The 15,212-nt window shown below is 35.7% G+C and overlaps 1 pseudogene; it reads left to right on the forward strand.

Annotated features, from left to right (window-relative positions):
• Positions 1-14,760, forward strand: part of LOC118982203 (developmentally-regulated GTP-binding protein 1-like) — a 72,563-nt pseudogene extending 57,803 nt beyond the window's left edge.
• Positions 14,761-15,212: the final 452 nt, after the last annotated feature.

Raw genomic sequence — 15,212 nt, forward strand, 5'->3', positions numbered from 1 at the left:
TATACAATGACTTCCCTAGGAAACTTTCTAAAAACGGCGATTAATGTGCCATTTTTATGCACATTTTTAAAGCGTTGGATAGATGTTGTCAAATTGCCATTCATAAACATGATGGCAATTTAGATCCTCAGTATATGAAGGAAAAAGCCCATTTCCTAACTCCAGTTTAAACGCTGGGAGTGTTCAGAATTCGTATTAGCCAGTGTTATTGTAATTTAAATTTAAATTTCTTTGATTACTAGTGCATTTGAACTTGTTATGTCTACTGGTTATGTGCATTTCTTCTGAGAAATTGCTTCCTTCTTAGCCTTTGATCACTTTTTCTTTTGATCTTTCTTTTTGAAGTTTTTTTAGTGTTATGTATTAATAACATTAAAACGTATCACCTGTACTGCAATGCTTTTCCTGATTTATTTGCCTTTTATATTCTGTATGAAGTTCTTATATTTACCTGTATTCAGAAAAGTTTCTTAATAATGATTTGTTTAAGGTTGTTTTTAAGCCTTATATATTACATAAAAATTGACCTATAATTTTCTAGTACTATTTTAGATTTAATTTTTATATAAAATCTTTAATAATCTGAATTTTTTTATATAGGAAGAAGTAAAAAATATATTTTGATATAATTATTTATTTTATTTATTTAAAGCTATTTCTTTAATAACCTATTGTTTTCTATTATTTTAGATGTCACTTTTACCATACACCAAACACATAAACATACTGATTTGTATTTATTTATTTTCTATATGATTCCGTTTATCTACCTATTCCAACTCATTTGTCAGTCAAGCTATTCTACCTATTTATCAATACGTTCTTACTACACTGTTCTAGATGCTGCTGCTTATCAATGAATTGTAAATTTTCTTATTTCTTAAACCATTCAAGAATCTTATGGAAGTTTTAGATTCTTTACACAGAAAAAATACATCTATGCACATACACAAAATTGTTTTCATTCACTCTGCTACAATTACCTATCTCTGAGACCTATTAAGGGTTTCATCTTTGCACACACCTGATGAGTTTTATTCATAAGTACTTTATTATTTAGGCTGTTACTGTGACAGAGCTCTTTCCTACTTCATTTTGTTATATTTATTATTGATAATATGTGGGAAAACTATTGACTTTTTAAAATAATTCTTTTTTATCCAGCCACCTTTTGTTTATCTGTTTGTTTTTCAAGCTACCTTTTTTGAATTCTTTAAAATCTGATTGTTTTTATTTCAAATTTTTGGTGTTCCATATAAATAATTATATACTCTGCATTAAATATAATATTGCCTTCTCTTTCTCAGTATTTAAGTATGATATATGTTATGTTAAAATAGTTAAAACATACATGCTGGTTAGAATAATAATAGAGATACATAACAAACTTCTATTTTTAATGCATGAATTTATGAGAGTGCAACTAAGTTTCATTGAGCTATGTGTGCAAAATAAAATGTCTTTGTTCAGTTTCTTTCTGTTCTTCTTTTAAAAGATTTTATTTATTTATTTTTAGAGAGAGGAGAAAGGAGGGAGAAACAGAGGGAGAGAAACATCAATGTGTGGTTGCCTCTCCAGTGGCCCCCACTGGGGACACCTGTCCTGCAACCCCAACTCAGGGCATGGGCCCTGACTGGTAATCAAAGAGGTAACTCCTTGGTTTGCAGCCTGTACTCAATCCACTGAGCTGCATCAGCCAGAACTATTTCTGTTCTTCACAAATTTTATTCTATTCCCCGTTTATTAACCATAAATGCTTTTCTAAACTTCTATCAAGATATAATTCACTTACCATAAAATTCACCCTTTTGAGTGTATGATTTAATGGATTTAGTACATTCCCAAAGTTATACAACCATTACCATTATCTAATTCCAAAACATTTCAGCACTCCAAAAAGAAAGCAGTCACTGGTAAGTAGTCACTCCCAACTGTTCACTTCCCTCAGGACTTGGTGTCTAGTAATCCACTGGTACTTTCTTTCTCTATAAATTTATCTATTCTGGACACTTCACATAAATATTTTTATTATATTCAACCTACTGTTCCCAACTCTAGAGATATTTCAGAATACCGATTTATCTCCAGATTATATTAGCTGTTAATTTTGTAGTGTCAGATGAATACTGCTCAGTTTTATAAGTATGCCTGTATGTCTTAAATCATTAATAAATTTCAAACAGAAATGAGCCAATTATTCACATATATTTCATGTAGCAGTCTTCTATTACATTGGTGTAGCAAGCTATATATATTTACACATCTTTACAATCATCTTATTAGCACATATCTATTTTGCCGTCAAGTATGTTGCAAAAAAAAACTATTAAATGATTAGCTAAAAACGTGACACATTGTTTCTGCTTTAGCCAAATTTTGCAAGATGCTGAATACAGGGGTCTGTGTGGAATGATCCAATCCTCAGGCTCCAATAAAGAAATGACAGAAAACTCTCAAAAATAAACCTGATGGTCTTTTAAAACAAAGTTGATTGTAAGTCACCACATTCTGACTCCTACTAGTCAAGCTACCCTTTTCTGTATGTGAATAAATCACCTCTTTCACAACAAAATCAGGACTCTTCTCTATCAAGTGACCCACAGTTTTCTCTTGGAACAAACCCTTTTTAAGAAGTGAAATTGTACCTGGCTCGTGTAGCTCAGTGGATTGAGCACAGGCCTGAGAACCAAAGCATCACTGGTTTGATTTCCAGTCAGGGCACATGCCTGGGTTGCAGGCCATATTCCCAGTATGGGGTGTGCTACAGGCAACCACACACTGATGCTTCACTCCCTCTCTTTCTCCCTCCCTTCCCCATCTCTCTAAAATAAATAAATGAAATCTTTTTTAAAAAAGTGAAATTGTTAGTTTTTACTTAGTTTAAATTCTCTAGCCTTTCCTTTTCCATAATGTCTCAAAAATTACAGACAACGTGGCAGTTGCTAAATCTCCATTTTGTCTGTTTTGTAGATGGAGAGATGGTGAAAGAGGCAACAGTATTATTCACACCAATGTGGTTCTTGAGCCACAGTTTATGTAACATTACTCACAGAATTTTATTATAATCATTAATTTAATTTATTCTTCTTCCCTAAATCAATATAAATTGATCGATATAAATTATCATGAAAGATGAACAGTCATAGACTCAGACTGAAGAGCCCAGGAAAGGTCCCATCCGAGCACTTGGGGTCTTTAGGGCCCCTCCCTGCAGACAGAGCCTGATGACCTGCTTTGGGGCTAGGGCTGTACGTGGCCCCCAGCCCAGGGCTGTGGGTGGGCAATGGAGGTTTCTCTGTCCACCCCAGCCCTTCACAGCCCCTCCACTGTCGGCCGCACCTGGTGTTCAGACAGAGCTGGCTTCCCATTCACTGGGGTTAGGCCACAGCCCCAGAGGCCAGCCATCTCTGGAATCTCTTCCAAATACCCTCTTGAAGAGAGTTTGACCTCCCCTTACCTAACTCAAATGGCAGGGATTTTCAGTTCTCAGAATTTAGCAACCGATGCCACCAAACCCCCAGATACCAAGTCTGTGCGAGCCATCTCTGAACTTTTGTCCCCCTGTGCTGCCCTGAGTCAGGGAAGGAGGCGATCCCTGGACAATCAATCCTCTGAAACAGCTAAATAACACCTGCATTCACTGCACAACAAATCCTTAGTTTGTGAGCAATGAGTTTAGCAACTCGGAACTCATTGCCCCCATAGCCGTGAGTTTTCTGGCTTGCAGATGGAAACCACTGTAATAAACTCGTCTTTCTATTTTGCTCTAGTGTATAGCTTAGTTTTTTGTTTTTTTGTTTTGTCATCCCCGACACTGCTCTTTCTTTTACTCCAGCATCTAATTCATTCACATTTTCTTTCAGTTTATTTTTAAATTGACTTTTATTTTTATTGATTTTAGAGATAGAGAAATTTGTTGTTCCACATTCACTGATTGATTCTTTTTTTTTAAAGATTTTTATTTATTTATCTTTAGAGGGGAAGGAGAGAGGGAGAGAAACATCAATGTATGGTTGCCTTTTGTGCGTCCCCTGCTGGTAGTTAGCCTGCAAGGAACCGGTCTGCAACCCAGGCACGTGCCCTGACTGGGAATCGAACCATGATTGTCTGTTTCGCAGGCCCCTGCTCAATCCACTGAACTAAGCCAGCCTGGGTGTATAGCTTAGTTTTTGACAACGCATACCTGTGTGCACAGTGGGGCCTGTACAGAGATCCATGCTGAATGGCACAACTAATGCCAAATAAATGGCAGAAAACCCTAAAAACATTTAACATTGGCTTAGGAAGAAAAACCACTATACGCTGTCCGTCTGTCCTGGTAAAAGCCACACGCGGAGCTCTCTCAGGAGAAGCAGGAAATCACGTGCTTGCGCAGTGCAGTAGCACTGGGTGGCCACGACAGTCCACAACAGGTGTGTGACTGGAGACAACGTGGACATTTCTGAGCCATCCCCCGCCCCCTTTGACGCTCCACCGTGAGCAGCACCTTAACCAAGATCAGGGATAACGAAGCAGAGATGGCTCGGACTCAATAGAACAAGGTCACAGCACATCACCTAGGGGTGTATAAGGCTCACAGGTGATGCTGGAATTTTCACCTGAGTTTCATTGAGTTTGTGGATTTTCACCTGCAGGGAGGTCAACACTACTAAGTAACTGGGCGGAGTTATATTCAGACGTGGCAGCCCAGGATTTCACTACTCTGACCACTGTGCCTGGTGTCATCAGATACAAAGGTGCCAAGATCCAGCTCCTGAATCTCCCAGGTATCAGTGAGGGTGCTAAGGATGGGAAAGGTAGAGATGGTCAAGTCACTGCAGTGGCCTGAATGTATAACTTTATCCTGATTGTTCTGAATCCTGAAATCCTTAGGACATAAGGTCATTGAAAACAAGCTGGAAGGCTTTGGCACTGCCTTGAACAGCCAATCCCCCAACATTGCTGTAAGAAGAAGGATAAGGGAGGCATTAATCTCACAGCCACTTGCTCTCAGAGTGAGCTGGGTGCTGGCACTGTGAAGAGCAGGCTGAATACTAACTTCATAATGCTGAGGTGTCTCTGCAGAGTGACGTCACATCAGATGATCTCACTGTCATGATGGAAGGAAACAGGTATATCCCCAGTACCTGTGTATCACATAGGATTAATCAGATTTCCAGTGAAGAACTGGCTGCCATCTAAAAGGTCCCTATTTACCTACCTGGGCCCATCACCACTGGAATTTTGACCAACAATCAGATAAGATATGGTACTCTACTAGGAGGATTTACGCCAAACCCAAAGGCCACTGGACAGATTACATATCCCCAGGGGTGCTTCCTTACCTAGGACCACTGCAGAGGATTCCTGCGTGAAGAGTCACAAAAATGCCATCAAAGAATTCAAATATGATCTGCTCTGGGATCTCTCTGTGAAACAAAATCCTCAAAAAGAGGGCAAAGATATCTTTCAGATTGTGGAAAGTGGCTCCTTCCTGTATCCTCATCTGTCAGGCCAACCACATTGCTCTCCCCATGATCAGTACCCACCCTGGTCCTTTCTGGCTTTGGCAGCCCCTGGATCAGAATTCAAGCAAGGGAGAGAGAGGTACTCAAACTGGAGTTTCACTTGCTTTATCTGGTTGTCACCTTGTATATTGGACTCTATTAAGGACCTGATAGAGAAAAAATTACCACATTTGGTAAGGATTTCACAAATATCTATTCATAATTAAGGTGGTCATAGCATCACAAACATTTTTGAAATCTTGTTCAGGGCATGTGTATGCAAATCTGCAAATATGTAAACAAGGACACCTCTAACGAAGGTGAGGCTAATAAATGTTTAATGAATTCTTGAATGACATAACCTTTCAGTGACAGTGCTTTCTCTGATTGTAATGCTTGCCCATAGCACACATCAGTAGTTAATTATTTAAATGTTTATCTTTCATTATTTAATAAATGGGAAATAAAGACAAACCTGGATATATTCTATTACTGAAGAAAATTACAAAATGCTATAACTACCAAAGACAAAAAATTTATGAAAGCTTATATAAAGCAACCTTTGTTGCTTTTAAAGAAACATGTATTTACAAAAATATATTAAGATAAATATAAGCTGTATAGTAACATAAACACTTCATGTTTGATTTATGAATTTGATGGATAGGAACTGCTACAAAACAGAAGAAAAAGAGAATCTGTAGAATGTTCAATTCTAGCCTGTGTTCATGACCTTTTGTTCCTTGTGCCACAGAGCGAATTATTCATTCATAGAATGCTGATAACAATATGACATACAATCTATACACAGTGAATCAAATCATTGAGCTGTGAGGTTGAAGACTATAATTCTCCTTTGACTCTTCCATCACCTGTGTGACCCTGGCCAATTCATTCATTCACTCAACAAAATTTTAGGAAACTTCTGCCACGAGCTGTGGAATATAGCAGTTAACAACTTGTTTCTGACTTTATAAAGTTTTCAGTACATTCATTTAACCTTCAAGTCAGTTACTTTTTAGTCAAGACATACAGTTTATTTAGTCTCATGTTCTTATTTATTAAATGAAAGAATTGGATATTTATAATATCCCATCAAAAATTCCTGAGTCTTTATCAATGTAACACGTGCTTTCATGTTCTCCATAATGACTGTAGGTTTTCCTGAGTCATTCATACCATGCTGCAAGATCCTTAAGTGACTTCTAAAATGTGTTCCTTAAACCACTTGGCATTTTTGCTATATGGTATGTCAAATACTATCACAGTAACAATACTTGCTGAACAGTGCAGGCGTCCACCCCATAAGCATGACTTCTTTAAATTTCATTCCATAAGTCAAAGAATACCCACCAGTGTGAATGGGCCGTGGGAGTGTGAGGAGATAGCAATTTTCTCCAGCTTCAGAGTGGTGCAATTTTCTCTGGCTTCAGGTTATGGTAGACTTGAGCACCTTGCTTATCTATTGCCTTTATGTACTCTCTATATACATATATAGTTTTCTAGGTATTCCATGATGTAAAAGAAACTGGGAAGCATTACCCCAACTAACCAAATTATAAAATCAGAACTGCAAATATTACAGTTTTTTAGGTAGAGAAAGAAAGGTAAAGAAATAAAGACTAGAAGAAAATTAGGAAAAGTCCACAGCCAAGTTCTAAAAAGTCTTTTAGAGCACCCAAACTAATATTATTTGTATAAAATTGGAAGCAATTTTCAGAAATTATATTAGGCTATTTCAGAAAGTATAAAAGTATACATGAATATGACATTAATCTAAACTGAATAAGTAAGCAGGCATATTTTGTCAAAAGTCTCAATGGAAGGTATAGATTCATCATTTCAGTCTATGAGGCATTATTTTTCTCTTTATTTTCATGAATATTTGAGCCAAGTTTGAGTATGTTTTATGAATATAGATAACCAGTTAAATTTTTGAACTAAAGCTTCCAGGTGTTCTTTCTTATTAATATTTCAATTATCTGTAGCTAGAATATTGTCTGTTTCACAGTCATTGTAAAAATGGAAAATGAATTTTGTTTTTATTTTATTTTATTTTTTAAATTTATTTAATTATTTTTCAAGTACAGTTTTCTGTCTATTACTCCCATTCCCATCCCACCCCTGTGTTCCCCCCCTCCCTCCCATTTCCACCCTTCTCAGTTGTTGTCCATGTATCCTTTATATATGTTCCTTTAAATCCCTCCCCTATTTCCCCTGAAATTCCCTCCCCTCTCCCCTCTGGTCACTGTCAGCCAGTTCTCTGTTTCAGTGTCTTTGGTTATATTTTGCTTGCTTGTTTGTTTTGTTGTTTAGCTTCCTGTTAAAGGTGAGATCATATGGTATTTGTCCTTCAACACCTGGCTTAGTTCACTCAGCATAATGCTTTCCAGTTCCATCCATGATGTTGCAAAAGGTAGGAGCTCCTTCTTTCTTTCTGCAGCATAAAATTCCATTGTGCACATGTACCATAGTTTTTTGATCCATTCATTTACTGACGGGCACCTAGGTTGCTTCCAACTCTTGGCTATTGTAAATTGTGCTGCTATGAACATTGGGGTGCATAGGTTCTTTGGGATTGGTGTTTTAGGGTTCTTAGGATACAATCCCAGCAGTGGAATTGCTGGGTCAAAAGGCAAGTCCAATTTTAGTTTTCTGAGAAAATTCCATACTGTTTTCCATAATGGTTGTACCAGTCTGCAATCCCACCAACAGTGGACCAGAGTCCCCTTTTCCCCACACCCTCTCCAACATTTGTTGTTTATTGCTTTGTTTATGATAGCCATTCTCACCGGTGTAAAGTGGTATCTCATTGTGGTTTTAATTTGCATCTCTCTGATAGCAAGCAATATTGAGCATCTCTTCATGTGTCTCTGGATCCTCTGTATGTCCTCCTTGGAGAAGCATCTGTTCAAGTCCTTTCCCCATGTTTTAATTGGGTTAGTTGTGTTCTTAGAGTGAAGTCATGTGAGTTCTTTGTATATTTTGGAGATTAAACCTTTGTCTGAGGTATCATTGGCAAATATGTTGTCCCAAACAGTACCATAGTTTTTTGATCCATTCATTTACTGACAGGCACCTAGGTTGTAGACTGGTACAACCATTATGGAAAAGGAATTTTGAATAAAGACATTGTGATTGCAAATCCTTCACTGCATGGAACTAATATGTTATTAGTTTTGTAAGCAGTTGAAAATATTTTTTGTGGTTAACATCATATTACCTTACAAAGATCCTTAATTATAATTTGACTTCTAAATCTTTGAAGAATATTATGACCCTGTTCCCCTTTATTTAATATGTTTATAAATATCATTCACTAAAGCAGCTATAAACAGCACCTATACATATAAACTTAAATAGTATGTACTACTAAATATAAATTCCACCTATTATGTCCATGGAACTGTAAGGGATGGTTATTTTTTATTTTTTCTTCTCTCTTCAATGTAAGTTAGATCAGAGCCCTGATATGTATAATTCCTATTGATTTGACTGGCACTCAGGTCATTCAAATCTGTCCACTTCTCTATTCACCCAGCCACTGCCCTAAGTATAGCTCTCATGTCTGTCATTCGATGCACCTCCCTATTGTTTCCAAAATACTTTTCTGTACTGTGCAAGACATTTAACATATCCCCTTTGTCTATACAAATGATTTCCACAGGAGGAAGAATGCACAAGCTACAATGATTTCAAATTGGTTCAAGAGGGATTTGTATGTGTTTCTAGTGGATTTTCTTTCAAAGTAAATCACACTAAATAAAGTCAAAGTTCCTTGATACGATACACAAGGTCCTTTTGGACTCAGCATTCTCTTTATTCTTATCTCCTATCACCCCTACTTCAAGCAATTCTTACAGTACTCCCTTCCCCAAATACTGGGACATCATATACTGGTGCATTTGAATATGTCTTTCTTTTGCCTGTAACTTCCTCCATAGCACTTGTCACATTCTTCCATTCCACTTCTCTGACCTCCCCAGATTAAGTTAACTACTCCATAACATTTTAGATCTGCTGCTCTTATAACAGATACTGTCATAGATAAAAGGATGCTTAATAAAGGATAAAATAATAGATAAATGGACACGTTCTATTTATCTTTTTGTGATTCTGTGCATGTGATTGTTACCTCCAAAGGAATCTGAGAAGACCATTATTTTTCACTGGACATACTCTTTTAGTTGAGGAAATTTACAATATCTTAATAAGAAAAAAGAGGAGAGTGGATATTGGGTGGGACACTAGTAATGATGTGACAGAAATATTGGGTTTATTGCAAATTCATCTTCCAGGCCTGGAGGGCAGCTCAGCTCAACATCTTGACTCATGTCTGTGTCTTCTCTCTTGCCTCTTTTCAGCCAATAGCTTCTTTAAAAGCTGGGTTGGTGACTACTACTGGCAGGCTAATTACAGCCTATTTTAATAAGGCCCTGGAGCTAAGAAAGGTTTTTTGATTTTTAGAGTAGTTTAAAAATAAAAGAAAGAAAAATATGTGATAGAGACCCCAAAAAGCCTATTAGATGTCTACATTGATAGATGCAAGTGGACATACCATATTATCTGGAGTTCTGGAATATTCAGAGTTAAAGATACAAATCTGAAAGAATCAACTGAAAGTAGATGACATGTAGAGGCACAAGACTAGATGAAAGTGTCTATGGAGACAGGGTAAGGAAAATGAGAAAAAAAGAGAAACTTTGATGCCTGAGGCACACAAATGTTCAGGTACCTTCCAAAAAGGAGAAACTATAAAAGTAAAATGAGAAGGAGCAGCCACTAAGCATAATATGCTGAAAATGCTGCATATTTCCTTCCATCTTCAATATTAAAATGGCTACACAAAAATCCACTCATTTTGACAAGTTTTTAAAAATACACACTGATATGAAAGCTGTCACAACACAATTAACAAAATTGTTTTATATGAACAATTGAACAAAGTTGTTTCAGCCAACCCAGTATTTCCACATATCAGCAATAAACAATTAAAATTTTTTAAATAACATGATAGCATCAAAAGCATAATTTGGATATGTTGATAGAAATGTTCTAAATTAAGAGTATGATGGTGATTACATGATTATACACATTTATTAAAACTCATAGATTATATACTTAAACTTAGTGAATTTTGTTGTTACGCAAATTATACCTCAAAAAGAGAGAGTGAGCACCTAAAACAGAAGTAGTAGCAGGGAAGTCAAGAGAATAAGGTGGCTCAAGAAACAAAAATGTTTAATTGTGTGTAATGCTGAAAAATGGAGTATAATAAAGACACAAGAATCACCAAAAATGAGCAACATGCAAAATCTATTCCACTGGGAAGACAGCACATGTGCAGTTTGTTGAAGTTGATTAAAGTGAGACATACAGACAGCAAAAATAGGTTTCTTTTGTAAGACTGGCTCTCAAATGATACGTGTGTGTGTGTGGTGTAGTTAAGATAAAATGTAAGGTCAAGAAAAGGGACAGTTTTGCTTTTTCTTTTGTCTCAAAGTTGCAAGTGATAAGGCAGTTTTATACTAATATAAACTGATACTTTAAGGATGATTGGAAGTTGGCCAGATGTGAAGGAATAAAGAGATTCTCTTCTTGAGGAAGAATGTGTTTTTAAAAAGCCTGAGATTATTTTAACAAATTGTAGTAGTTTTACAGAAGTGATAGGTAGCCATTTTGCCTAAAGATTGGTAAGGGCAGAAGGAGACAGGAGTTAAATATAGGTAGGAGCAGTATTGTGTTCTTGTGCTCAATTTCTGAATTGGCTCCCAGAGAGAAATGTACAAATTTACAGACAACTTATAATGAATAATAACATAAAATGCAGAATTTTGTTGATTTTTGCTGGATTCTTATGTCCATAGCTAATAAATGGTTGTAATTAACAAACAAGCATAACTTCAACATTGATATTGGTTGGTATTTTTATTTCTGTTAACAAGTAAGATAAAGATGAATCAATGAAGGTATCTCTGAAACCATTTTTGTTGGTCAATGACATGCAGAACTTGTTTGTTCAATCGCATAACATTTTAAACCTGAAAGAATACTTATTTAATTTGTTATGATACTTAACAATGCAACAGCTACTTTTCAAGTTTAATCTGAATTATTAACATTTTCTCTATCACTTTCCTAAGTTTGCACGGTCAACAAAGCAATAAATTATGTTCTGATTAACCCTGACTAGCACAGTAGCACTTCAGCATATGGTATTTCCATGAAGTGGACACAATAGATATAAGATAAGGGTAAACCTCAAGATACTAGTAAATTGTAGCTAAATAATTAGGGAGCAAAGCATTTTGAGTATTGATTACCTTTGTTTCAAAGCTAATGTATTTCATTTTAAGTTTAGGTAACACTGTCTGTATGTTTTAAAATAATTTCTGAGTTTAACAACCAGCTCAGAAAATCCCTGAAAGTATAGCTCGGACGAGCTGGTTCAAACCAACCGTCACACCACTGAGCAGGCCCCGTGGTACCGTGCCTCGTGGGCCATGTTAAGAATGCTTGATAACACACATAGTGCAAAGGGAAGCCATAATGTGTTTTACAGACTTAAAACTGGAGTAGTAAGAGCAATTAGACCCGCAGAAACACAACTACTTCATTCAATACAATTTTGTCCGTTGCCTAGTACCTCAACCAAACAGGAGCACGTAAAACTATGGTTTGATGGGATTTGGGAAAAGTTACACTGGGAAGAGTTACAATATGCCACAATTGTTTGTAACTGAATGGCTTTTTAAAATCCCTTCCAGCTTAGTTATTCTGTGATTCTTTGTAACTACACCAACTGTTGGGAATGTGAAAATATAGGGCTCACAGCTGACATTCCATAAAATAGGTCTTGCATATCTGATGCTTTGAGCCCAGTAGATTTCAGTAGAAAAGCATGCTGATCTCAGTTCTGGTGAGCTGTTTTTCAGGGTCTAAAATCTTCTGATAAATCTAATATAATTAAAAATTAGTATCGTTAAAAATAAGATGGGGAGATCAGGGAAGATGGCGTCGGAGTAGGACAAAGGATTTCGCTTCTCTCCACGCGCCGGAGAAGGACCTGGCTGATCTGCGGAAGAACACAGCAGATGCTAAACTGGGACTCAGCATATAAGAAGGCAGGACTCCAGAGACTGTAGCAGACACTGAATGACCAGAGGTTGAGGAGAGGAGACGACCCGNATAATAAACAGTGAAAATAAGATTTGTTTTTCATGCTATAAAGCTAATGAAAAAGTAGTTTAAGAAAGAAATTAGGTTATCATAATATTTGCTTGTATATAACACTCCTGACAAGAAAATTTTAATAGAGAGTGGGAGAGATGAAGTCATTCCACAGTGAAAAAGTAGCCTGAACAAACCTGAAACTTTTAAAAACATTTTTATTGTTGTTCAAGTAGTTTTCTCTCTTCTCCCAAACCCTCCCCACCAACCCAGCTGTCTCCACCTCCTCCCCCTGTTTCTACCCCCCTTGTTATTATAGGCCATGTGTCCTTTATAATTGTTCCTGCAAACCCTTCCCCATTTCCCCTATAATCCCCTCCCATCTCCCTTCTGGTCACCATTTCAGTGTCTTTGGTTATATTTTGCTTGCTTGTTTGTTTTGTCAATTAGGTTCCTGTTAAAGGTGAAATCACATGGTATTTGTCTTTCACCATCTGGCTTTATCAAATGCTTCGGAAAACTAAAATTAAATGGTGGAACTAAAAAATGTGATTTTTACACCTGTAACACTAGCAAGCCAGTTGTTTTCAGTGTAACTCTATAAAGTGGTTTGATGGGAGCCAAACTGTCCATTGGATTGTGAGCCTAAGTGATAAATTGCTCGGCCAATGTGTTTTCCAAGCCAAAAGAAGCTTTTGATTACACTGTCAGGGAGAGTTTGTTAACAAGACCATCAAACTAAAAACTACTCTTATTGAATGTTTAGAGCTTTATTGAAAGTCCTGAAAATAACTTAAAAATATACTTTGTAATAAATAATATTATAAACTACAAAATGTAACTGTGGGTCCAGGATCTAAACATTTTTTTTAATAAAAAAAATGTGATGATTAAAGGTGAACTCTCAAGATAATTGACTGAAAATTTATTTAGCTATATTTCAAAAGTATCAGTAAAAAGTGACAATTTTGTTGCCATTGTAAATAAATAATACTCTTGAAAATGTAGAGTTAAATTATACATTTTTCATAATTTAGCTATATACTTAAGAATCTTATCTATTGCATCTGTTTCACATTATTGATCCATGTTTAGAAAGGGCAGCATACTTAAGTTATTCTTGTTAAAATATTATTAGTAGTATTTTTTAAAAAGCAGTATTTTGTATTATTATTCATTGACAAACATAGAATGTAACATACTAATACAGAGGAATAAAAGACCTAACCAGAAGCATAAAAACTAAAAATAGAATGAATTGATCTGCATAAAACAATTTTATAATGAAACATCATATTTCCAAAACTCCTTTTCTGCCTAACCTTGTTTCATTAGTCAAAAAAGAATTATCAGTTAATGTGATGTTATATAGTCTTTAATATGTGATGCATGACACACCCATATAATGTAATATGTAGTATGACTAGTTTTAATTACAGAGATTTTTTAACCATCCCCCAAATTCTCCTCTATAGTATGTTTTTATTTGGTAGTAGAATTAATTCTCATCAATTTTCTTTAAAAGTCAGTTTTGTTTTTAAGTGTCTGATTCAAAGAGAGAATGACTTAATGCACAGGTTCATTAATGAGGATATGGCTATGAATTATCCATCTTGCTTAGCAAGAATAGCCAGAGAGGTAGATAAGAAGAATCGTAGCAAGTAGTTGTACTCACTTTTTAATATAAAAAAAGATTTTTGTCATAAGTTCATGAGTGAGTTCACAGGGTAATTTTCTAGTTTGTACCTCCCTACTTTAAAAAATAAAAGATCTTCGAAGCACAGGGAATATTAACAGTATTCAGTAAAGGCTTACAAAATCACCTCACATAAAAGATAAGGATGCCTACTGCTTACTGGATCAAATATATTTAAAAATATAGTAAATTTTTTAAATTGTATGTTCTTCCAAATCAGTAAGTTGTGCATAATAATAGTAAACATCAAGGTTTTTCTTGTGCCAAATGAATTTTTAAATTCTTGTAATGTGAACTGTGTAGAGCACACAGCAATGGCTCAGGAATGGCGACTGTGATGAGGAAGATGATGAAGCCACCCCAAATGTGTTATCAGACATAAGTCTTTCAAAGTATCCCTTGGAGTAACTCTAATCCCCTTTGACACAGCAATTTTCACTTTGAGAAGCCTCTAAAGAAATAATTAGATATGCATGCCAAGATTTGTATGTAATGATTTTCATGAAAGTTGATTAGAATGAAGGTAGTTTTAGCAACTTACATATTAAACTAAGGGGGAATTGTTAAATTAGTCATGATTCTTTGATAAAATGAAACACATGCAGCCATTATAAATGATGTTGCAGAATAATATTGGATGATGGTGTGCACTTTTCATACTAATTGTTAAATGGTAAAATCTGTATATCTGGGATGATTTGGCTATGTTTTGAATGCATACAAATAATATATCCCTGATATTATTTACATTTTAAAATTCTTATAAACACACATATACACACAATGGACATATTAATACCTAAAATAAACAACTGTATTTAAATGGTGATTACTTGTGTCTTTTGTGCCTTTATTTCTAT

This window comes from Sturnira hondurensis, unplaced genomic scaffold, assembly GCF_014824575.4.
Source record: "Sturnira hondurensis isolate 20B ecotype Veracruz unplaced genomic scaffold, ASM1482457v3 Scaffold0025251, whole genome shotgun sequence".
In the NCBI taxonomy this organism is placed as follows: Eukaryota; Metazoa; Chordata; class Mammalia; order Chiroptera; family Phyllostomidae; genus Sturnira; species Sturnira hondurensis.